Raw genomic sequence first — 26,489 nt, 5'->3', positions numbered from 1 at the left:
TCTTTCCTCCCGGCTGCGGTCTCGGTCCGCCTCGATACGCATTCTCTCCAGTTCCAATTGTAACCGTAAGGTTGCTTCTGACTGGGCGGGGTGCACTTCTGCAGGTGCCCCTGCACACTCATTATGCTCCAACAGGAGGTCCTGCATATCTGCTACTGTCATGTTGTCACACTCCAGATTTTACTTTGCACACTCTTCCTGGAGCCATGGCTTTGTCATCTTCAGGATGTCCCGTCTCTTGGCACGCTCCATGCTAACTAAACTAAACTTTCCCTACTCCAGTTGACCCGAAAATAAAACAAAACCTCTGTTGCTTCCTCTGGGTGCTTGCACGTATCAAATTCAAAATGCCAACTTAAAAAAAAAATGCCTGGCCAATCAAGTTCTCTGTTTGTTCTTATCCCACCGCTGCCGCCAAATGTGATGGAACCGGCCCAATTCTGCCTTCAGACCTGGTCCCGTCAACTCCCTATTGAGGCGCCAACTCCTGGAGGGAGCTATTTCTCCTCCGGCCACTTGGGCTCGCTGCCACCACCTGCTCAGTCTAGGGGTTTAGATTGAGAGGAACAGGACTCCCAATCCCCCTCTCCAGCTCTGAGGCCAGGCCTCAAGGTCCTCTGCCACCCTGTACTTGGGTATCACAGAGACCACAGCACTTCTTCGGGGAACCCTTGGAGGATTGGCACCTTATCCAACTGCATGCCTTCCCCCTTCCCTGGGGCCCCCTTCATAAAGCAGCGTGGTCTAAGCAGTTGGGATCTATGTGGTACAGAGTTTGACTGCCAGCATTCAAAACAGTAAAAATGTTTAATAAGAAGAGAAAGAAAAATAAAAACAAAAACAGTTACATGTAAAAGTTTAGCACAGCACCTGATCAGCAACAAGAAGGGCAAATAAAAGGTGGATTTAAATGCATCCTCTCGTCCCTGGTGTAAACTTGGTCTTCCTTGTGAATTACTTACTCGGGCTACTGCCTGGGGTCCCCCTTCTCTTGAGTAGGCCTCTCCCACAGTCAGGAGCCCACAGACCCACAACCTCTCTCTTTGAGGGCCAGCTGCGAACTGGCCTTTTCCCGCCTAATTCAAATTTAAAAAAACCAAAAGAACTTCCTGCCCCTCTAGGGAGCTTTCCCCCTAGAGTTGCTGGTTTAACTTCAGAAGGGAGGAGGGAATGAGGGGAAGGCTAAAGAACTTCCTGCCCCTCTAGGAGGCTTTCCCCCTAGAGTTGATGGTTTAACTCCGGAAGGTGGGGGGGGGGGAGTGAAGGGAAGGCTAGGCCACACAGCCTGCCTAGTAGTTTCATGTTCCCCTCCAACTAAGCACCAACATTAACCAAGATGGCATTTCTCCACAGCTTCATTTTCCAAATGCTTTCAGAATCTAGGTCTTTTAATTGGCTAGCTTGCATTGAGGAAAAGATCAGCACTATTGGTTTATCCTTTAGATTCACTTCTTATGCTCTCACAGGTGGAGGCATTTTGACTGATAAAACGTAGAGTTTTAGATATTGAACTACAAAATCATCACAGTGCTGTTAACAAAACTTGTTCTCCTCTGAGTTTACGGAGGCCATATGGACCCTTATTTTTATTCTCTGCAAAATCCTCAACAGCGTAGAGCCTTTTCCTTGGCCAGATTTGATGTTATGCCATCAGCAGTTCTCTTAGTTTCCAAAAGGGTCCTTTGCTACTTTGCCCATGTAAGTTAAAATGTACTGAAACAACCCCAACTTTTATGCTTCTTGTACTTTTATTTTATTTTCTTCATTTTCTTTTATTGCTCTTTTTATGTAAACATCCATTTTAAGTATCTTGACACTATCCCTGAAAATGTGGGATTGTTTGATGATATTAAGGTCCAATATATTTTGAATGATGTTTTTCTGGCATAACTGATAAGGTTGCTTCATTTCTTCAGTGTGCCATAAAGATCTGTCAAGACAAGACACAGTGATGATTATATTTAAATTTTAACTGTATAACTCTTCCTTTCTTTCTCCTCTTATTCTGACAACGATATACTTTGTATGCCATTAAAGGTTTAATTGATTTGGTTGCTTGACAAATAATTGGGTTCTAGATCAAAACAAGCCTGAACTGAACCTAGAAGCTAAAATTACCAAACTGAGATTTTTGAATTTTGGTAACATGATGAGAAGACAAGAGTCACTAGAAAAGCCAGTAATGCTAAGAAAAACTGAGGGCAGCAGGAAAAGAGGAAGACCCATCATGAGATGGATTGATTCAATTAAGGAAGCCATGGCCCTCAGTTTGAGACCTGTTAATGATACAATGTTTTGGAGGTCATCAATTCATAGGGTCGCCATAGATCAGAAGTGACTTGATGGCACTTAACACACACACAGGGGTCGTTTTTGGAAAAATAGGTGGTGAATTGTAATGCAGGGATTGTTATGCAGCTGCACCTACTATTCAATGGACAAGGAGGTGGAACTCTCAGAAGGAGGAGGTGGGACTCTCAGAAAGGTTCAGGAGCTGTGCTCCTGTGAGCTCCCACTGAATCTGAGGCCTGCATACACACAACAGCCTTTTCCTTTCTCAAGCAAGCTTCCTGTTGCAAAGTGGGTATACTGGAAATGGAAAGCTGGTTGGCAACGGTCAAGACCACATCCATAAGCATGGATGCTTCTGAACATGCCTTCGAGTGCTCACTGCTATGGACATGCATGAGAATTATTCCCACTGCCTCCCTATTCAATTAACTGAGCTAGAAGGATTTAGAAAATACAATTCCTATTTTCACCAATAGCAAAAGTAAGGGAGGCATATGAGAACATCTGAAAAAGACATGGGCCCAGAGCAGGAGAAGAAACTGAAAACATCTGGGCCACTTCTTTCTGGATGACACATCTGGCCTTCAGCCCTTTCAATTAGGTTTAAAGACAGACTATGGGGCAGAGACAATGCTGGTGGCTTCAGCTAATGAGCTCAGATTCTTTGTGGTTGTTATTGGATTTATTAACAGCCTTTGATACAGTGGACTATGAAAGAGTGTTGAGTAGTTTGGAGGTAGAAGTTGGCATCAAGGAATGTGCTTTGGAATGGAGTGTTCCTTAGCTTAGCAGATATCTTTCACATGGAACTTGTCCTGTGGGGCTCTCCAGGGTTCAGCTGTATCTTTCAGGCTGTTTAATCTTTATGTAGAGCCCTTGTGAGAAACAATTCCTAGTTTTGGAGCTGGGGATCATCAATATGCTGACAACAATGAACTCTATATTTCTCTGTCCAGACCTTCTGTCCTGAGCCAGTGCCAATATGGTCAAGTGGCTAAGAGTGAGCAAACTGAAACAACTCTAAGACGATAGAGGTGATGCTGGACACAAAGGATGAGATCTTGGAGCATACTGTGCTTCGCTCATTTGATGCGGTTCCACTGATATTGGCTGACTCAGTTAAGAGTATGTGGTTCATACCTGACCCAATATTATTTTGTTAGGAACAAGGTCATTCAACTGCAGAAAAAGGTTTCTTCCATTTCCATTTAGAATGGAGGACCACTCCCTACCTTTACTCAATGAATCTGGTTATTTGGAACCATGCCATAGTAACCTCAAGGATAGACTGTTATAATGTGCTCTCCATAGAACTGCCCTGAAAGACTTCTCAGAAACTTTGCACATTGGGACAAAAAAATCCCAACTTCAAGTATAGGCTAATGGGATCTGAACTTGCTAAAACTGAGAGGGAAGCAGATCTTGAGGTCATAGTGGATGGCTCAATGAAAGTGTCAGCCCAGAGTATTGCAGTAGTGAAAAAAGCATACTCTATGTTAGGGATCACTAGGAAAGAGACTGAGAATAAAACAACCAATATTGTAATGCCCCTATATAGCTCTTATCATACAGCCTCATTTAGAATATTGTCTACAGTTCTGAACATTGTATCTCAAAAAGGACATTGCAGAGCTAGAAAAAGTACAGAGGAGGGTGACCAAGAAGATTAGGGGGTTGGAACACTTTCCCTATGAGAAAAGGCTGAAGAGTCTGTGACCTCTCAGTTTAGAAAAGAGACAACTAAAGGGGGACATGATAGAGGTTTATAAAATTATGCATGGGATGGAGAGGGTTGACAAAGAGAACTTTTTCTCCCTCTCCACAAATACTAGAGCTTGAGGGCATCCAGTGAAGCTGATGGGCATTAGGGTCAGACAAAAGAAAATACTACTTTACACAGAAAATGATAAAAATGTGAATTTGCTGCCAGAGGATATAGTGATGGCCACAGGAATGAACAGCTTTAATAGGGGATTAGAGAGATTCATGAAGGATAAGTCTATCAATGGCTACTATTCAGCCATTGCGACTGAAGGGAACCTCCACGTTCAGAGGCACTAAACCTCTGAATCCCAGAGCCAGGAGGCAACATTAGGGGAAGGTCTTGGCCTCTATGCCCTGTTGTTTACCCTCCAAAAGAACTTGTTGGTCACTGTGTGACAGAATGCTGTATTAGATGGACCAGTGATCTGATCCAGCAGGGCTCTTCTTATGTCTGGTACAGAAGATCTCTTGATTACTATAAAGAACTAAATGGTGAATACTTGTTATTCTATCATCACTTCATAGGTTCCCAATTAGTGTCAAAGTTCAATTCAAGGTGAGGTTATTGCCTAAAAAGTCTTGGCCTAGGATCTACATATCTGCTGATGGCTGATATGAACCACTGTGGCAACTTCTCTTGTTTGAGCAAAGCCTTCTGAAGATACTGCTACCCTGCAAAAGGGTCAGATTAGATCAATAGCTGCTTGTACCTGAGCTTTCTCTGTTATTTATTTATTGAATTTTTATTCTACCCTCCCCAAGCAGGCTCAGGACAAATCACAACAAGAAAAACAACTGCAACAAATTACATCAATTTAAAATCATTAAAACGATAATCACACAAGGTAGCAGCAATTTCAGGATGTCCTACTGAGCCACATAGATGGAGTTAATAAATACTTTAATAGACTGGGAATTTGGGAAACTTGAGCAATTTTAGCAGGAATGCCAGCTAAAATGGATGCCCACTGCCTCAGCCAAAGGCCTGGCAGAACAGCTCTATTTTACAGGCCCTTATGGTCCCTGTCAGATTCTCACCTATAGCTCCCACTCACTCCCCACACTTTCTTGGGGTCCCCTAGGGAAGGAGTATGTGTAGAAGGCTCTGGTGAAATGGCATGCCAGATATGGTTGCCACCTCTGGAAGATGTGGGGTGAAAGCTGGGGAAGGCAAGGAGGGTGCACACCAGTGTTCCCTCTAAGTTGAATTAGTGTGAGCTATCTCACAGATTTTTAGCCTCCAGCTCACACATTTTTGTCTTAACTCAGGAAAGATGACCCCAGAGCACACTAATTTATGCTTTTATGTCAGTAGCTCACAAAGTGAGCTTTGATGTTAGTAGCTCACAATGTCAGCAGCTGACATTTAATGTCAGTAGCTCACAAAACAGAATTTTTGCTCACAAGACTCTACAGCTTAGAGGGAACATTGGTAGACACCACCCTTCAAAGCAGGATTCTCTTTCTTTAAAGCCCTTCATGGTCTGGGACCAACGTATCTTTGGGACTGCCTCTTCTGGCATATCCCCCAAAGAGCACTATGATATCTGAACAACAACACAGAGACAACACACTACACTCTCTGAACAACAGCTTGAGACATCCTCATGTCTTTTCAGGGTTGCTGTGCTGAGGTAGGCAATGGCAAACAACTTGATAGCACTTTCCATCACCACCACTTGACTTTGAGCCCCCCAGGGTTGGGAGAAAAAGGAAAGCGATTTTTTTTTCCTCCAAAAGATGTTACTGTGTGGGCCCACATCTCCCCCTTTGCTAGCCAGGACTCCTCAGTGCTAGCCTGGCTGACAGGAAATTCTCTCCAATGTCCTGGGCTTTCTTGGAGAACTCTTGACCAACCATCCTGAGTTTTTTCTGAGGGTTCTCCTAGGAGCTCAGAAAAGCCTGAGGTCATTATGAGATTATCTAGAAGGAGATTGGCCATAGCAGGTAGGAGGTGAAAATAAAGTTGCCAACTCCAAGTTTGGAAATTCATGGAGATTCAGAGGTAGCACCTGAGGAGACGGGTTTGTGAAGGTGCCATTTTCTCCAGGGGAACTGATCTCTGTTGTCTGGAAATAAGTTGGAATTCTGAGAGGTCTCTGGGTCCCATCTAGAGGCTGGCAATCCTAGGCGAAAATAGAATAAATATCTCAGTCTCCTTTTTTGGGATCCATGTTGGCTTTTGGAACCAACATCTGAATCAAAGTCCACTGGGATTTTAACCATAGCCAAATGTAAAGAATAACCTAAGACCATCTTTGCACATGCATCCACTAGGGTTTGCTGAGGTATTGGCTCAGATGTTAAACATTTTGTGATAATCCCTCCTGATGGGCATGGAGTGGAAGAGACTGCTAATCTCCATGTGGTGACTGTGTTTTAACTTGCCTGCATATGGTATTTTTCCAAGCAGCTGCACTTACAGTGGTGAGAGTGGAAGGTTTTATGCACCTTGTACATTTTTATTCTAACTGGTTTTATCAGGAGACAGTTCTCTCATTAGCCATGTAGATGTCTAATCCTTTCATTGCTGGGTGCAATACTAAAATGCTCCTCAGGCTGTGATGATATTTTGAGGCCCAAAGCGTTGCAGCTGTACTCCATGCTGTGCACAACTGGGGTCTTGCTAGATGAACAGACAAATGTTATTTTAATTCAACAATTACTTGATTTTTCTTCCTAATGTTTGATACATCCCTAGCTATCCCAAAGAGGTTTCTGCATTTGTAGGTGACTTTGGATTTGGCTCCTTTTGTTGGGGTGGGAAAAGGAAGTGGGTAACTCTCCTGCATCTCTGCATCATTTGTCCTGTCCCAATGCATGAATGCAATGGAGTTGCCTGCCCTCAGAGGAAGCTGCCTGCTGCATCTCTGGAAGAGTAACTGTTCTGATCTGACCTTCTTTTTGGTCAGAAGATGCACTGAAATCAATAAAAGGCACAAGGAATTCTCTGTTTTGTTTTTACCAGACTGGGTTATGTGGGCAGGGAGAGCTAAAACCTGCCTTTCCCATGGCTTACAGTTTTGTTTTTGTAATTTTTTACCCCTCATTCCAGTTGGATCATTGTCTGGCTGGAATAATATAGGAGAGCAGCAGAGCTACAGAGTGTGTGTGTGAGAGAGAGCAATTCACTCCCATTACGAAAGCGCTCTAGAGGTGTTTAAAAATAGAGAGTACCCCCCCCCCCCCGTTATATCTGAATGGGCAAATTTGTGCATATAGACTACCCCACAGCTTCAGCATTTTAAAATATGTTTACGATATCTGAGAGATCTGAAATGCTGAATAAGCAGTTCTCTTTCTCATGGAGGTCTGGTCCTTCAATACCACCAAATTCTCAACATCTCCTCTCTGTGCGTCTGGGTGTGCACACATGCAAAACCAGCCTGACCATAGAAGCAGACAAGGTAGTTGCCTAGGGTGTCAGACGTTAAGATGGGGCAAACTAGGCAGAATTGAATTTATTCTCTCTCTCTTGCCATGTATATGCAATTTAAAATTTTAAACCCTGCTTTTCTCCCCCCATGTACATTTCAATGGAGAACTCTGGGGAAACATTTGACCGCAGGACAGACATGGGGCAGACCCATAAGCAGTGCAATGCATCATTTGGCCTTCAGATGAAACCCTATTGACCACTGGGTCTTATTTCTTCATGGAAGGTTGGACTGAACTTTGCCTTTTGTGACTTCTCCCCAAATGTGGGGCCTTTTGCATATTTTCTGCTAGATCCTCAAGCTGTGGTGAGCTGTTCCTAGTTATTTCCCAGTGGTCAGGTTTTGGGCTCCAGATGGCATCAGCCTTAATTTATATAACTTGTTTACTTCAGGACTTTTTTTCGGCATTCTCTACCTACTTATCAGCTCCCCACTTGTCAGCCTTCCCTCTTCTTCCCACATCTTGCACATCATATTAAACATCGTGGTTACCTTGATTACATAAAGGCACAATCTCACACACTTTGATGTAGAAGTTTGCCATGTTCTTGGCATTGGAATGAACAGATGTTCCTTAATGGAGACTCTTCAGATTTAAAAAGGTATGGGGGACTTTCTCATATCAAGACTTATACCCAGGGCTTTTTTTGTAGCAGGAGCTCCTTTGCATATTAGGCCATGCCCCACCCCCTAATGTAGCCAATCCTCCAAGAGCTAACAGGGCCCTTACTGTAAGTTCCAGGAGGACTGGCTACATCAGGGGTGTGTGGCCTAATATGCAAAGGAGTTTCTGCTACAAACCCCCCTGTTTATACTCCTCAGAGCACCCCCAAGGCTCCACCCCCAAATATCCAGAAATTTCCCATCCTGGAGTTGGCAGCCCTATGAAACAGCTCCTACTCCAAGTGGAGGAAAGTCAGGACTGGGTCTTTGTTTTGGGAAAGCAGGAGCCTGGAAATACAGTAGTGGATATGCTGGGCATCCCTGGGCTGAAGCATTAAGAACATAAGAGAAGCCATGTTGGATCAGGCCAACGGTCCATCAAGTCCAACACTCTGTGTCACACAGTGGCAAAAAATTTTATATACACACATACACTGTGGCTAATAGCCACTGATGGACCTGTGCTCCATATTTTTATCTAAACCCTTCTTGAAGGTGGCTATACTTGTGGCCGCCACCACCTCCTGTGGCAGTGAATTCCACATGTTAATCGCCCTTTGGGTGAAGAAGTACTTCCTTTTATCCGTTTTAACCTGTCTGCTCAGCAATTTCATCGAATGCCCACGAGTTCTTGTATTGTGAGAAAGGGAGAAAAGTACTTCTTTCTCTACTTTCTCCATCCCATGCATTATCTTGTAAACCTCTATCATGTCACCCCGCAGTCGACGTTTCTCCAAGCTAAAGAGTCCCAAGCGTTTCAACCTTTCTTCATAGGGAAAGTGCTCCAGCCCTTTAATCATTCTAGTTGCCCTTCTCTGGACTTTCTCCAATGCTATAATATCCTTTTTGAGGTGCGGCGACCAGAACTGCACACAGTACTCCAAATGAGACCGCACCATCGATTTATACAGGGGCATTATGATACTGGCTGATTTGTTTTCAATTCCCTTCCTAATAATTCCCAGCATGGCGTTGGCCTTTTTTATTGCAAACGCACACTGTCTTGACATTTTCAGTGAGTTATCTACCACGACCCCAAGATCTCTCTCTTGGTGAGTCTCTGCCAGTTCACACCCCATCAACTTGTATTTGTAGCTGGGATTCTTGGCCCCAATGTGCATTACTTTGCACTTGGCCACATTGAACCGCATCTGCCACGTTGACGCCCACTCACCCAGCCTCAACAGATCCCTTTGGAGTTCCTCACAATCCTCTCTGGTTCTCACCACCCTGAACAATTTAGTGTCATCCGCAAACTTGACCACTTCACTGCTCACTCCCAACTCTAAATCATTTATGAACAAGTTAAAGAGCATGGGACCCAGTACCAAGCCCTGCGGCACCCCACTGCTTACCGTCCTCCACTGCGAAGACTGCCCATTTATACTCACTCTCTGCTTCCTATTACTCAGCCAGTTTTTGATCCACAGGAGGACCTGTCCTTTTACTCCATGACTCTCAAGCTTTCTAAGGAGCCTTTGATGAGGAACTTTATCAAAAGCTTTCTGGAAGTCAAGGTAAACAACATCTATTGGGTCTCCTTTGTCCACATGTTTGTTCACCCCCTCAAAGAAATGTAACAGGTTAGTGAGGCAAGATCTTCCCTTGCAGAACCCATGCTGAGTCTTCCTCAATAACCCGTGTTCATCAATGTGCCTACTCATTCTGTCCTTGATAATGGTTTCTACCAACTTCCCCGGTATTGAAGTCAGACTGACTGGCCTGTAATTTCCCGGGTCTCCTCTGGAACCTTTTTTAAAGATGGGGGTGACATTTGCTACCTTCCAGTCCTCAGGAACGGAGGCAGATTTCAATGAAAGATTACAGATTTTTGTTAGAAGATCCACAAGTTCAACTTTGAATTCTTTCAGAACTCTCGGATGTATGCCATCCGGACCCGGTGACTTATTAGTTTTTAATTTGCCTATCAGTTGTAGGACCTCCTCTTTTGTCACCTCAATCTGACTCAGATCTTTCAATACCCCTTCCAAAATTAGTGGTTCTGGAGCGGGCAAAAAGTTCTCATCTTCCACAGTGAAGACGGAGGCAAAAAATTCATTTAGCTTCTCAGCCATTTCCCTATCCTCCTTCAGTAATCCTTTTACCCCATGGTCATCCAAGGGCCCCACTGCCTCCCTGGCTGGTTTCCTACTTCTAATATATTTGAAGAAAGTTTTATTGTTGGTCTTTATGTTTTTTGCTATATGCTCCTCATAGTCCCTTTTTGCCTGCCTGATCACAGTCTTGCATTTGATTTGCCACAGCCTGTGTTCCCTTTTACTAATCTCACTTGGACTGGTTTTCCACCGCTTAAAGGAGTCCTTCTTACCTTTTACAGCTTCCATTACTTTGTTTGTTAACCACGCAGGCCTTTTCTTATGCCTGTTTGTGCCTTTCCTAACTTGTGGTATGTATTTTATCTGAGCTTCTAGGATTATAGTTTTAAATAGCCTCCAAGCTTCCCCAAGGGTTTTGACCGTATGTACCTTTCCTTTCAGTTTCCTCCTCACATGCCTCCTCATCTCAGTGTATTTACCCCTTTTAAAGTTAAACGTGGTTGTGGCGGTCTTTTTGGACAACTCCCTATTTATACAAACGGTGAAATCAATAACATTATGGTCACTGCTCCCAAGTGGCGCAATCACTTTTACATTTCTCACCAAGTCTTGGGCATTACTTAGGACCAAATCCAGGATCGCCCCACCCCTGGTAGGTTCTGAGACCATCTGCTCCATAGCACAGTCATTGAGAGCATCAAGAAACTCAATCTCTTTCTCTCGACCAGAGCACATATTGACCCAATCAATCTGCGGGTAGTTAAAATCACCTATTACAACACAGTTTTTACGTTTAGCTGCTATCATTAAGCCTTCCATCATATTATAATCGTCCTCTCTCTTTTGATTTGGTGGGCGATAACAAACTCCCATAGTTAAATTTCCTTTTGGGCCCTCTATTTCAACCCAAAGCATTTATAAAAGTGAATCTAATTATCTGATCTCAGTCTTACTGGACCGTATATCCTCTCTGACATACAGAGCCACCCCACCTCCAACCCTTCCCTCCCTATCCTTCCGATATAGCTTATATCCAGGAATCACCGTGTCCCACTGATTCTCCTCATTCCACCAAGTTTCTGAAATTCCCACAATGTCTATGTTTTCTCCCAACACTAAACATTCCAATTCACTAATTTTACTTCGAACACTTCTAGCATTTGCATACAAACATCTATAATTTCCCAGGCGAGCTAGGCCCGCCACCTTCCTCCTGCCGCCTCGAGACTCTGGCAGACAGTCCATATTGTTTGTCACCTTCACAGTGGACAACTCTGGTCCGTTACCCGGTAGAAAACTTGTTTCATACTTGTTTGAAGCATTCACTGTAGAGTCCCTCTGTTCCACTCATCTGGTTTGGGAAATACCCAGAAGCACTGCCCTTGCCATGATCTGTCTGGAGTATTCCTCTCTGCAATATCTCCTGGGTTTTGAGTGGCAAAATGTGTTCCAGGCTGAACGGAAGAAGCAAGTGAGCCCCAGTGATCCTGAATCAAGAATAAACAGAAAGAGCCTGCTGCTGTATTTGTCTGCATTCATTTAGCCTTAATTCACCGCCTTCAGTTCAAGTGTTCACTTTCCTGCTCTGTCATTCAAGCAGCTGTCATTCCAGTTGCTTGAAATCCATTTTGCGACTGGCTGAAGACCTCTACTTGCTGAGGACTTTTCCAACCAACACACAGGTCTCATCACTCTCTTCATCCCTCCCACAGCCCTGGTGGAATTCACCCCCCCCCCTTCTCCTTCCTGTCAGGAGAATAAAACAAAATTTATACAAAGAGAGGGAAGATGTATTCCAACAGTAGAAAAATAACACTATTTATTTCGGTAAGCATGTGATGGCATAAATATTTATGCGCTGTATTACAAGAGAACCATTCAGCAGCAATTGGGGAGATGGTGTGCGTATCTCACAACTTCCAGGGGGCTTATTTGCCTGGGTTTTATGGCTCTGCTGCTTTAAAAAAAAAAAAAAGAATGAAAAAAAGACATAGCCCAAGTATCAGTTAAGAGGCTTTTCTTTTGCGCTGTATTCTCCAGCGGCGGTTTCTGATCTTCTAGGAAAATCTGGCCAGTAGGGAGAGAAATCTTTCATTCCCTTGAACATGAACATTTATTCTGATTGCTTTTTAATTATTGTAATTGTGGATCTCCCCTTCCCCCCATTCCAGGCTTCTCTGAGCGATGGGGGGGGGGGAGAGGAAATTGAAAAGTATGTTGCTAAAGTTGCCAGCTCTGGACAAATTGAGAAATTCCTAGAGATTTGGGGTGCAGCCTGTGGGAGATGGGTTCGGTGAGGGGAGAGACTCTATAATGTCATAAAGCCCACCCTCCCAGGCAGCCATTTTCTACTGATTTCTGAAGTCAACTGTAATTCCAGGAGATCTTCAGGTCCCACCTGGAGGTCAGTAACCTCGATTGAGCTATGAATCACTGCTCAATTGTGTTTCCTGGAACAGAAGCATTGTTTCATCCCCCACTAGGGCTGCTGAATCCAAGTAGGGAAATTTCTGGATATTTGGGGATGGAGACTGGGGAGGAGAAAGTTTGAGGAGGGGAGCAGGCAATAATGCCACCTTCAAAAGAAGCCATTTTCTGCAGGGGAACTTATCCCTGTATTCTGGAAAGCAGTTGTAATTCCACTTGGAAGCTGGCTACCCTACAAAGTACTAACATCTTTTTTTTTTTTTAAGCCAATCTGTATGCTCTCTTCCAGTCCGGCTCCCAGGTCCAGTGAAAAGGTGGTGGTTAACATTGCCAGCTCTGGGTCAGGAAATCCCTGGAGATTTTTTTTGGGGGGTGTGGAGTCTGGGGAGTGCCGTTTTTTGGGAGTGGAAGGACTTCAGCAGGGCATAATGCCATAAAACCCATCCTCCAAGGCAGCCATTTTCTCCAGGGGAACTGATCTTTATTGTCTGGAGGTCAATTGGAATAGATCACCAGGTACCACCTGGAGACTAGCAACCTTCATTCCCCTTGCTTTCCCCTTTTTCACCAAATAAAAAGACGTCCTCACCTTCAGGACTGAGGTGATGGCTGGGTTGTTATTTCCCTGCCAAGCCACAAGTAAATAAGCTGCAAAGTAAGCTCATGGGTACAGCCAGTCCACATTTTCCGCCCCCCGCCCCCATTCCATTCAAGAATCCCAAAGGCATTTCCATTTGAGACAAGAAGTCCAGCTGTGCATTCTGATGCATGCATCTCCAGCAAAAGAAGTCAGGATTTCCCTTAGAATAATAATTTTAAAAAAACCTTGAGAAAATTCTGCATTGTCCTAGTCAGGGCACGAGTCAAATTGCCAATGAATCACAAACTGAAATTCCAGGCAAATTTTGTCTGCATCTTTCCTGGTCAAGCATCTTGAGAGAAAATGATGCAAGGGAAATCACATGTGTCTTGGGTCAAAATCAATGGTTGGATGGGGGCATGCCTCGTGTCACACCTCTGAGACACCTGTGGATGGACCTCTATCACTCTGCCCAGCGAAAGTACAACACTGACATCCAGAGAACCTTGTCAATGAGAGCGAAAACATAACCAAGTACCAAGTGGACATAGGCCAAGGGACTGGACTTGAGCAGTTGAAATCTCTTTTCAGACCTTTGCTCTGAGGGCAGCTCAGCCGGAAACACAAACAGGATGTCCAGATGCATCTAGAATGCAAATTGAAAAACAAATTCCAGCAAAGAATGCTGTTCAGCCTCACAGTGGGAACTGGTGGTTGCCCAGAAGGATACTTTGCTCTCCAAGAAACAATTGGCAGCCCCACCAGCCATTGTTAGCCTGTTCTACGTGTGCAAACAGAATAAAGACATAGAAGTCATCAGCAATTGAAGCTGCGGGTTTTGTAATACGTTTATTCAGTGTAACCCAAAAAGAGTAAAAATAATGGAATGAGGTTCTGTTCAAGCATGATGCCCAATAGACTAGCTTGCTTCATGTGAGGAAGTGAGCGCTGTTGTTGCACAGGGGAAACTGTGACCCCCAACCTGCAATTTGAAGTGGTGCACTGCAGTCCATTATATCTTTTCAAGACAGTAGTTAGAGTGCTAGATCTGGGAGATCCAGGTTCGAATCTCCACTCTGCCATGAAACTTGCTAAGTGACTTTGAGCAAGACGATCTCTCTCTGCCTAATCTGCCGTACAGGGTTGTTGTGAAGACAGAAAAAAACAAAGGGAGGAAAGATGTACGCTGCTCTGAGCTCCAGTGAGAAAGGGAAGGGTAAAAACATGCTAAAGAAATAGCATCTCTGAAGGGCTATTGACGGAGGAGGTTAGATCTTGTTGCTGGTAGGGTTTCTCAGGGGCGGAGGGGGGGGGAGAAAGCCCTCACCTGGGGGTGCAAAAATCATTGTGTGTGATTTTTATTATAAAAGGCCACTTGGGAAGATAATGGCCCTTACTTGGATGTCCAGTCTACAAGTTCTTATCAGATCTCAGAAGCTGAGCTGGGTTGGCTGTGGTCAGTACTTGGATGGGAGACCACAAGGAAGTCCAGGGATGCTGCTCAGAGGCAAGCAATGGCAAACCACCTCTGTGCATTTCTTGCTTTGAAAACCCTCTGGGGTCCCTGTAAGTTATCTGTGACTTGATGTTAGTTTCCACTGCCACCAGGAAGACTTTGAAAATTGTAGTGGCAAGAGATCTCATCAATCTGGTCCCCTCACTTCCAGCTGGCCAGAGACACTCCTAGCTGAAGATGCCATTTTACTCACTTGTGCTGCTTCTCATTCAAAAAAGCTTATCCCATGTTAAGTAAGTGGCCATGAGATTCTTGGTAGTGTTTTGACTTCCTAACTGGGCACTGGGATGGAGGGCTTGGAGCGCAGGAGCTGAGCATCTGCCAGGGGTGGGACAGGAGGGGGTGGGAAAATGGCCCTGGAAAAGAACCATGCCCCATCCTGCCACCATTCACCCCCCCCATGTGATGGTAGGCCAAAGAGACAACTGTAAGTAAGTAAAATTTTATTTGTATCCCGCCCTCCCCCACCAAAGCAGGCTCAGGGCGGCTAACAGCATTCGTAAATAAACAATACAGTAAATAAAAACATTAAATTAACATATTAAAACCAATCACTACTTAATTAAAACATTACTAAATCGGACAGTAACATTGTTGTTTGACGCTATCCCTGTCAGTTGACATAATAATAGCAAGATCCTGAACTGGACCATTTTGGCGTTTTCCTTTGTTACACACTTATAATTCAGCAATTCATAAATGCCAGCTTGAAAAGGGTGGTCTTGCAGGCCCTGCGGAACTGATCAAGGCTCCGCAGGGCCCGCAACTCCTCTGGGAGCTGATTCCAAAGGTATGGAGCCGCGGTAGAAAAGGCCCGTGCGCGGGTATTCTGAAGTTTAACTTCTTTTGGCCCAGGGATGGTCAATTTGTTTTTCCCTACTGACCTCAGTGACGGTCCCTCAGGTAGGTCGGTCCTCGGCCATATAGGGCTTTAAAGGTGATGACCAGCACTTTGTACTGGACCCGGTATACAATCGGCAGCCAGTGCAGTTCGCGTAGCCCTGGCCGTATATGCTCCCATCTTGAGAGACCTAGCAACAGCCTGGCCGCCACATTCTGCACTAGCTGCAACCTCCGGGTCCGGCACAGAGGCAGCCCCATGTAGAGGGCGTTACAGAAGTCCAGTCTTGAGGTGACCTTCGCATGGATCACCGTTACTAGGTCCTGATGCTCTAGGAAAGGGGCCAATTGCCTCGCCCGCCTCAGATGGAAAAATGCTGACTTGGCAGTGGCTGTTATCTGGGCCTCCATTGATAATGAAGGCTCCAGTAAAACACCCAAGCTCTTTACCTGTTGCGTCGCCTTCAGCGGCGGACCGTCGAAGGCCGGGAGAAATATTTCCTTCCCCAGAGCGCCACAACCCACACAGAGAACCTCTGTCTTCGCTGGGTTCAACTTCAGCCCACTCAGCCTAAGCCACGTTGCAACAGCCTGTAAAGCCTGGTCCAGGTTCCCCGGGGTGGAGGCGGGCCGGCCGTCCATTAGCAGATAGAGCTGGGTGTCATCTGCATATTGATGGCAACCCAGCCCAAACCTCCGGGCAATCTGGGCAAGGGGGCGCATATAGATGTTAAATAACATCGGGGAGAGAACTGCTCCCTGAGGCACCCCACAGTCTAGTGTGCGCCTCTGGGATCGCTCACCCCCAATCGCCACACTTTGTCCCCAACCCATGAGGAAGGAGTAAAGCCATTGTAAGGCCAACCCCCTAACCCCTATGTCGGCGAGGCGATGGATCAGCAGCTGATGGTCGACTGTATCAAATGCAGCCGACAGATCTAGTAACGTCAGCACCGCCACACCGCCTCGATCCAGTTGCCGCTGGAGGTCATCTACCAAGGCAACCAGGACCGTCTCCGTCCCGTGGCCCGGCCAGAAACCAGACTGGCACGGGTCTAGGACAGAAGCGTCATCTAGAAACCTCTGTAGCTGCAACGCCATTGCCCTCTCAATAATTTTACTTAAGAATGGTAAATTAGACACCGGTCGATAATTTGCCAATTTGGCCGGGTCTGCTGTAGATTTTTTCAGGAGGGGGCGGACCAAGGCCTCTTTCAGAGGTGTTGGAAAATGCCCCTCTAAGAGGGATCTATTTACGATGTCCCGTAAAGGACATCTAAGCTCCCTCTGGCAGGATTTAATCAGCCAAGAGGGGCAAGGGTCCAAATCACATGTTGTTGGGCGAGCAGCAGAGAGGATTCCATCGACTTCCTCCAGGCTGAGTGGGTCAAAGTGGCCCAGCACTAAATCCGAAGACAGGCGCGTAGCCTCAGTTTCACTTACTGTATCTAATGTGATAGGCAGGTCTTGGCGGAGCGACGAGATTTTATCTGCAAAGTATTTCGCAAATGCCTCACAGCCTATCTCTAATTCTCTAACGTTTGGTTTGCCTTGGAGAGAAATGAGGCAGTGCTGCATTCCTCCTTGTGGGCCATGCTGTTTTTCAACAGCTCTTGCACAGTGCCTGGGATGTCTCAGGGTGAAGCTGGGTGTTGCTGTGTATTACTCCTCTTCTCTGGCCTAGGTGCAGAGGAGGGCCAGTGAGGGGAACTAGGGTGCAAATGGCATTGGGCAAAGCTGGGTGCTGCTGTGTCCATGATCCCTTTCTGGGTGAGTATAGGCACGGTGGTTCTCAGCTTTGCCATTTGCTACAGGCACCCATAATCCTCTTCATCAGCTCCACTGTGAGTGTAGGCAAGGCTTGAAGGCAAGATCCACCAGGATTTTCTCTAGTAAAGTAAAAATCTAGTCCTCTCCTTTCTTTTTGGATGAGGCGATGGGTATCTATCCATCATAGATCGGTTGGCTTCCCCTACTGCACTACTGTACTATTCTACTGTACTATTCAGTGGTACCATCCTGCTATACTATTCTGTTATGCCATCTTGCTGGACCATCCTGTTATACTTTTACTAAATATTGTAACTGTTTTTTATTGTGATGTTATTATGATTTTATTACTACTTATGATGTACTCTGCTCTGAGCCCCCGAAGGGGGGGGACTGGGCAGAAAATAAATAAATAATAATAATAATAATAATAATAATAATAATAATAATAATAATAATAATAATAATAATAATAATAATAATAATATTCTTGGTATGCAAATAGTCCTGGGATCAGTCCCTGGCATCTTTGATTAAAAGAAATGGCTAACTGCTGATAAGGAAGACCACTGCCTGATGCTACCAACCAGTTAGAGCAGATAATGCTGAGGCTGCAAGCGCACACACACACATGCAACAATGCACTTTCAATCCACTTCCAGTGCACTTTCAAACTGGATTTTACTGTGTGAACTGGCAAAATCCAGTGGGAAAGTGCACTGAAAGAGGATTGAAAGTGCATTATTTAGTGTGTGTGATTGCAGCCCTTGACAGAACCAGGGTGATCTGTTCAGTGGAATGCAACTTTGTTTAGGGAGGGGCTGTGGCTCAGGAGTTTTGCAAGCAGACGTTCTCTGGTTGAGTCCTCAGCATCTCCAGTTAAAGGATCTGGTCATAGGTGAAGTGAAAGATCTCCACCTGAGACTCTGGAGAGCCAGCCCTAGTCAGAGTAGACCAAATGACTAGACCAAAGGCTAGACCAACTCAGAATAAATCATCTTCATATGATCATAACCATATAGCTCTGGTCTTCAAATCTCCATGTACAAAGGCAGTTAGTGTAGAGTAACGGTTAAAGTGTTGGCCTAGGTGTGGAGAGACCTGATTTCAAACCTCTGCTGAGCCATGAAGCTCACTGCATGATCTGAGGTCAATCATTTCCCCTCAGCCTAGTGTACTTCAGAGGGCAGTTATGAGGGGGGATAGGAGAGAAGGAGAAATGAATTGAGCTACATTAATAGAGAAGAGGTGATAGAGAGGAAGTATGGCTCTCCTTTCAGAGGGCAGTTATGAGGGGAAAGGGAGGAAGGGAGAAATGAATGTACCATACTGAACTCCATAAACAGAAAGAAAAATATATAGAGAAAGTAGTGAATGTTGAGCCTACCAACACATAATGCTACCCGCAGGTGCACCTCCTGAATTCTTTGTGGCCTCTGTGAAAGCCAGTGTTGTGTAGAAGTTCAGTGAAATCCCCAGTTCATGACATCACCAGGTAGCCTTAGGCAAGGCACTGTTCTCGGATCCAGGCCCTTTATAGGGCTTTAGTATTGTAAGAGTTACTTCCAATGGATATGAAGCACTTCTAAAAAGCTCTACATAATTGCTAAATATCATAATGATCACTTTACCCACTTAGCAAAGAATCCCCCCCCCCTTTTAAAGAGAAATAATCTCACTGCCTCCTTCTCCCACTGGCTTTCATTTGCAGCCTTGCCTATGACTTCCAGGTGACCTCTAGCACAGGCCATAGAAAGAAACTGAAGAGCTCCTTGCCTGGAGAACCCGTCCACTTAATCAACCCGAATGGCTCCCCTTCCCTGGAAGCCCACTCCTTCCTGCCATTCTCTCGTTACTGCACAGCAGGGAGCTCTTCTCGCCCAGGATGGGAAAGAAATGTGCTCATTTTCGTTTGATAGATGCTAGCAAGGAAGCTGAGGGGCTCGCTCCACATCGCAGGCAGACTGATGCAAAGAACATTGTCTGACATGGGTTTTATCATTTTATTTTGAAGGACAGGGCTTGAAGAAGAGTCAGGGTGGAGCAGGGAAGGGACAAGAGAGAGGAATGCCATACAGCAGGGGTGTCAGACATGTGGCTTGGGGGCCTGAGGGCTCCTATCAGGCCCTTGAGCAACTGGCTGTCATCTGCTTCCTTCTCCCTCTCTCTTGCTTCCTTCTGAATCACAGCTTGCTATGACAGGCTGCTCAATTGCACAGGAGCTACAGAGCAAAACCTCTATTTTCTCCATGGGCTGAGGCTCCTCCCTTGGGGAGGAAGGGTGGGAGGGAAAGCTTGCTTTGCCAGGCTCTCTCAATTGCATAGCAGAGCTACTGAGCCAAGCCTCTCTTCTTTCTATTGGCTGAGGCTCCTCCCCCTTCTGGTCCCCTGGGGAAGGAAGGAAAGAGCCAGAGCTTCCTTTACCCAGTTTCCTGGATGAGATCCCATGGGAGAAATATAAAGATCAATGAGTGCTAATGTTCTAAGGTTTTTTTAAAAAATGTGTTTGCATGTGTCCTTTATAAGGTTTATATCTCTGCTTCCTAATCATAAATAGGTACACACATGGCCCTGCCCAATTCGACATGGCCTGACAAGATCTCATTTATGTCAGATTTGGCCCTCATGAATTCGACACCCGTGCCATAGAGTCCACCTTCCAAAGCAGCCATTTTCTCCAAGGAACTGATTTCTGTAACCTGGAGATAAAATAATATAAGGAAGTCTCCAGCCAGCACCTGGAGACTGGCAACTGTGCATCCCACCATTCTATTGACAGAGAGCACAAGCAGCCTTAACAAAATAAAAAAATTGCACCAGTACAAAATAGAAATCTGTCTTCTGTTGACTGATGCTGTCAAGGGGATATAGCCAGGCTCAGGCCCTCCCACTTCTGTGGCCATTGAATTTCCACTCTTTCTGCCAGCAGCAGAAGATGGCAAATGACTCAAAGGGGATCTTCTCCACTTCCCCGCTTTCCCCAGCCCACCTTGCAGTGCTATCTGGTCGCAAGCCTAGCAATTAGCCAGCAAAATCTTTCTCCCTTTCAAAGAGCAGAGGTGGGACCGGAGTGGGCTCTAATGCTGGGGGATCCATATGCTCAGCATCGGGAGAGCTCTCTGCCACTTGCCTCAGCATCCCTGAGCATCAACATGCAGAGGGCCAATAGCGATCAAGCATCTTTCTCAGCAGGGTACCGCTGATTCAAAGCTAGAGGACCAATAACACCAGCCTCTGAAGAAAGCAAGGTGGGTGCTTTGAAATCAGAGAGACAGCCTTCCTTGCTGCAGGAAAGGAGCCTGGGTGTGGGGGCCAGGGTGGGGGGAGATAATGCAGTCTTATGCTAAATCAGCTCATTCTAGCCTAGAACTGTCACCTTTGACTGGCAGCGCCTCTCTGAGTCCTCTGGCAGAGACCTTCTCTATCTTGGCTGCCCAAGACCCTTTTAAAAGGAGACCCTGGGGACTGGACCTGGGACCTTCTGCTGGCAATGCATGTCCTAAGGTTGCCAGCTCCAGATTGGGGAATTTCCAATTGGCAACCATAGCATGTCCTGACATAATGCATATCACAGTCCATGGAGGGCTTGAGAAACGTGGCTACCTTCTCAGCAGCTGTTCTTTAGGGAAGTTGCAATCCAAAGCCAACACAGAGACCCTTTGGATGTTTCAGATGATGTTGGGGTCTTCTGTTCCACCTTGTGAGGGATTTAACACTTCAATAGCCCTTTTTAGAATGATTTTGTAAGAAAGATCCTTTTTTTATTATTATTTCTCTGTTATTTAGGGTTGCTAGGTCTGACTCAAGAAATATCTGGGGACTTTGGGGTTGGAGCCAGGAGACTTTGTGAGTGGAGCCAGGAGCAAGGGTGTGACAAGCATGATTGAACTCCAAAGGGAGTTCTGGCCATCACATTTAAAGGCACTGTGTGCACCTTTCAAATGTCTTCCCTTCATTTGAAAATAATGAAGGATAGGGGTACATTCTTTTGGGGCTCATGGAATTGGACCTCCTGGTCCAATCTTTTTGAAATTTGGGGGGTACTTTGAGGAGAGGCACTGAATGCTATGCTGAAAAATTGGTGTCTTTACCTCAAAAAATAGCCCCCCAAAGCCCCCAATACCCATGGATCAATTCTGCATTATACCCTATGTGGGAACTGGTCTCCATAGGGTATAATGGAGTGCCCAGCAGACATTTCCCTCCCCCCCACTTTCTGATGACCATGAAGTGGAGGGAGGGCCTCCAAACCAGGGGATCCCCTGCCCCAAACTGGGGATTAGCAACCCTGCTGTTATTTATTATTCCTTTGCTGCACAGTGGGCAAAAATAATGCCATGCTCAAATTCATGGTGTTTGAAACAAAAACCCAGTGGTGTTTTTAATATGAACCAAACACCATAAAGCATAAGCTTTCTGGAGTCAGATCTCACTTTCTGGGATGCAGATTTATGGCTCTCTGTCAAAACACTCTGCTCATGCTCTGGGTACCAAAAAATGACATGACTCTCATGAAGGGCAAGTTATTTAATTTGGTATGGAAAAGTAGCCTGGAGGAAAGGAATGTGTGAGGTATTGGGAAAAATTACACGTTTAAGTAGGAGCAAGGTTGCCAGCTTCAGGTTGTGAAATTTCTGGATATTTGGGGGTGGAGCCTAGGGAGGGCAGAGTTTGGGGACGGGTCGCAGCAGGAAATAGTGCCATAGCCTCTACCCTTCAAAGCCACCATTTTCTCCAGGGGGGAATGATCTCTTTGTGTGGAGATCAGATGTAATTCCAGGATATCTCCAGACCCCTCCTAGAGGATGGTAACTCTAGGTAGCAGGATGGTATCCTTACTTCAAAAGGCTTTGCCCCTAAATGAGCCATTTTATTAACTTCTGGAAAATCAATTTTGTTAAAACAGAGGAACTATTTGGAGTGTCTGTTGAACTGGAAATCCTTTTAAGTGGGGTTTGCAGCAAGGATCCCTTGGAGGCCTATAGGAACTACTGAGGTTCTGGGGCAAACCTCTCCACCCACATTTCTCTCTGTAGGTGCAGGTAAGGTTGTGGTAGCAGGACATGTCTAAAAAAGAATGGCATCTCCAAGCACAGATCTTGCCTTTGCCATGAGCTCTCCAGCCTGGGCTTTTGACATGTGTGCCATCTTTCTGGTAGTTCTGCTAGATTTGCTAGATAAGAACTCTGCCAGGCTGAGCGAGGTCATGCCCTCTAGCTCCACAGCCCCTTGTGTTCAGGGTCCCAGCTAGTGACAGTGAGGTGTAGGTGGGGGGGTGTTTTGCATATAAAAACATTAACTTTTCCTTGTTGGGGTTCCTGGATTCTGCTCCCGCTCCCATGGAATTCTCTTCTGCTCCTGTGGTTGTAATGAGAAGCAAGAACTTGCCTTTTAATGGGTTACCCATGGCCAGCATCAGCTGCCTGGCATGATCTGAACACTTAATTAGCCCAGCCCTGGGAGGAAAAAATTGCTGACCCTTGATGTCTTATTGAGTGGGAGTATCTTAAGACCAACTGGCAGTGGGGAGCATAAGGGGGGGGGGGTCATAGAGGAAGTGTTTGAAGCCATGCATGGAGAAGCAGATATTGCCAAGCTGTGATGTCCATCTAGCAGGAGAAAATTCCTGATGAGAATGGTGATGAAGGAAGGCCTAAAGAGGCATGCTGGGTAATATTGACAAGAAAGGTCTCTCAACAAGGGCAGAAGAAGAGCTAAGAATACAGTGTGTGGAGAGGGAAGAAACAGGAAAAGCTGCAGGAAGAGGGAGCAAGGGAGAAATTAATCAAGGTAGGGACAGAAGCAAACTTGGGCCCTTTTAAGAACATAAGAGAAGCCATGTTGGATCAGGCCAACGGCCCATCCAGTCCAACACTCTGTGTCACACAGTGGCCAAAAAAACCAAGTGCCATCAGGAGGTCCACCAGTGGGGCTAGAAGCCCTCCCACTGTGCCCTCCCAAACACCAAGAATACAGAGCATCACTGCCCCAGACAGAGTTTCAACAATACACTGTGGCTAATAGCCACTGATGGACCTCTGCTCCATATGCTTATCCAATCCCCTCTTGAAACTGTCTATGCTTGTAGCTGCCTCCACCTCCTGTGGTAGTGAATTCCATGTGTTAATCACCCCTTGGGTGAAGAAGTACTTCCTTTTATCTGTTCTAAGCTGACTACTCAGCAATTTCATTGAATGTCCACGAGAAAATTACTTCTATCTACCTTCTCTATCCCATGCATAATCTTGTAAACCTCTATCATGTCACCCCGCAGTTGACGTTTCTCCATGCTAAAGAGTCCCAAGTGTTTTCACCTTTCTTCATAGGGAAAGTGTTCCAACCCTTTAATCATTCTTTTCTGCACTTTCTCCAATGCTATAAGATCTTTTTTGAAGTGTGACCAGAATTGTACACAAGACTTCAAATGAGGCCGCACCATCGATTTATACAGGGGCATTATGATACTGGCTGATTTGTTTTCAATTCCCTTCCTAATAATTCCCAGCATGGCATTGGCCTTTTTTATTGAAATCGCACACTGTCTTGACATTTTCATTCCAAGGCAGGAAGAAGCAGAGAAAAGAGCTGGCAAAATTTCATATAGCATGCAGATCAAGGCTCTCTAATTGTGGGGAGATCTTTCTAGGGAAGCTCCAATATTCCCCTGTTCGGCTCATGAACTGCTTGCCAGTTACGAAAAGGGAGCCAATTTTCCATTGGATTGCTTGTCTGTTCATTGATCCATTTGTGGCTGTACAGCAGGGTGCTTTGTAATATTGCTCCCCAACAGTTCAGTACAGCACAACTGACTTGTTGCACATTAGTGTTTTGCACATAGCCTGATGGAGTTCTTTTGCCCTTCCCTCATAACACTGCTCTGCTTAGCAGGAAATTCTTTAAATAGATGGCAAAATCCCTCACAAATCATGCAAATTGGTCATAATTAAAAAAAAAACCATCCAGTGTTCATCTAAGTAGTCCTTAACAACATGAATGGTGCCTGTTTGGAACTGCAGCACTTTTGCACATGCACAGTTTTGAAAAACCTGGACACAAGTCTGTTTGGAGGCATTCAAGTTGTTCAGTGCCAGGACTTGCTTTTTTTTGTAGCAGGAACTCCTTTGCATATTAGACTACACACCCCTGATGTAGCCAATCCTCCAACAGCTTACAGGGCTCTTCTTACAGAACCTGTTGTAAGCTCCAGGTGGATTGGCTACATCAGGGGTGTGTGGCCTAACATGCAAAGGAGTTCCTGCTACATAAAAAGCCCTGTTCAGTGCTGAAATAAACACAGACAGTGATCCGTTCAAGCCTGATTGCCACAGTTAAACAAGGTAAGGTTGATTGTCAAGCACATTTGTCTTGAAATTCATGGCATCAGTGCTTTCTCCATAGGTGAAACATGGAAGGAATTGAAAAGAAAACCAGAATGTCTGAAGTGGTACAATACAAGATATTTCAGCCTCCTGTTTGGCCCTGAGATGAGAAGACTGTGGTGGAAGTGTCATCAAGTCACAGCTGACTTACAGGGACTCTGTAGGGTTTTCAAAGCAACAGATGAACAGAGGTGCTATGTCCTTGCCTGCTTCTGCATCATGACCCTGCATCCTTGGTGGTCTCCCATCCAAATACTAACCAGGGCTGAAGCTGCTTAGCTTCTGAGATATGATGAGAATGGGCTAGCCTGGACCCCATCAGGGAGGACCAAGCGTTAAGTGCCGTCAAGTTGCCCCTGACTCATAGTGAGCCTAGTATGAATTAATGTCAACCATTGTATATTCATCTTCTGTTATAGTATTAAGAATTATAGATTTGTTACTAACCCTGAATTAAACCAAGGCACATCAAAGTAGCAACCCCCACCTTTCTTCTCTCGCTTTTACTAACAAATGTAGGAACGTCCTCTTTGAAGATAAGACCTCCTGGGACTTGTTCTCAGGCTCAGCCAGGCCTGAACCCAGGATGTGCTAGCCGCAAGATAGATAAGGAACCTAGCGTGTGAATTTCACACGTGAATGTAGAATTATTTATAGAACCCTTGATGTGCCATCTTAAAGCCTGTATTCTTCTGTTACAAAGTATCAGTTCCAATTTCTCCCAGCTTGGATGAGCCACATGGATTATCAATAAACCAAACTTTGTTTCAAGATGCAAGGACTGGTTATTTTGAGATCTCATGCTTGACATTTTGGAACTGATCTTTTATTAAGAGTTCAGTTGACCTAGCAACTTTCAAGCCGAATGGCTGAAAGAGCACCAGATAACAGAGAACCTACTGATCCATTTGAAGGAGTAGAGGTGCGGACCCGCCCCCCCCCCCAGCACATTTTTGGGACTCAGAGAGTCGGGGGGAGCAGATCCCCTCTGCATGTACAACAATTGTTCATCACCCCTCAGAAGTGGGAACCACGCACCTCCACAGCACTGATGGATGAAGCACCGGCATACCACGAAATCATCCTGTCGAGACCAGCACGAGGAGGCAAGGGCGGTGGGAACCCTGGGAAAAGATGGGAAGATTGCCCCATGAAAGAAGAGGACGAGCGGAGTGGACCCTGACAGAGGACGGCCGTCTAACTGGGTCCGAATTGGAGGAGGAAGATGAAGGCAATCTGAAGGAGCCAGACATCCTGGAAACCATGAGAGGGGAGATGACTACCATGGCGAGGGAACTACAGGACGAGATCCAAGCCAATGCCACCTTCATGGCGCAAGAGATGCAGAGGCAGATTGATTGGCTGCTGAGGTGCGACCCAGGGAGAGCCCCGCTGGTTCCACCAGTTGCAGCAGTGCCAGGACCACAGGTAAAGCCACCTGTACCGGCACCTCAAGCACCCCCAGTGGTGCCTGGGCAACCAGGAGGCCCCGGCCCCTCGAGACTACGGGAAAAGCCGAGAGCTGGATGCCACCTTCGATGGTGACCCAGAGGAGATAGAGTATTTTACCATTCAAGCCAATAGGTACATGCACTATCGGGGGAACACGTTCCCTGATGAATTCAGCCGAGTAGACTACCTTGGTTCGAAGCTGAAGAGGGCAGCCAGGAGGTGGTACGTAAGCCTGTACGAGACAAGAGGCCCCGAGCTCGACACCGTGGTCAGGTTCCTGCAGGCACTGCTAACGCAGTACGAAGATCCCCT

Source organism: Heteronotia binoei, chromosome 17 (assembly GCF_032191835.1).
Source record: "Heteronotia binoei isolate CCM8104 ecotype False Entrance Well chromosome 17, APGP_CSIRO_Hbin_v1, whole genome shotgun sequence".
Lineage (NCBI taxonomy): Eukaryota > Metazoa > Chordata > Lepidosauria > Squamata > Gekkonidae > Heteronotia > Heteronotia binoei.
The sequence above is the reverse complement of the archived record's forward strand: the minus strand, read 5'-3'. Positions refer to the sequence as shown.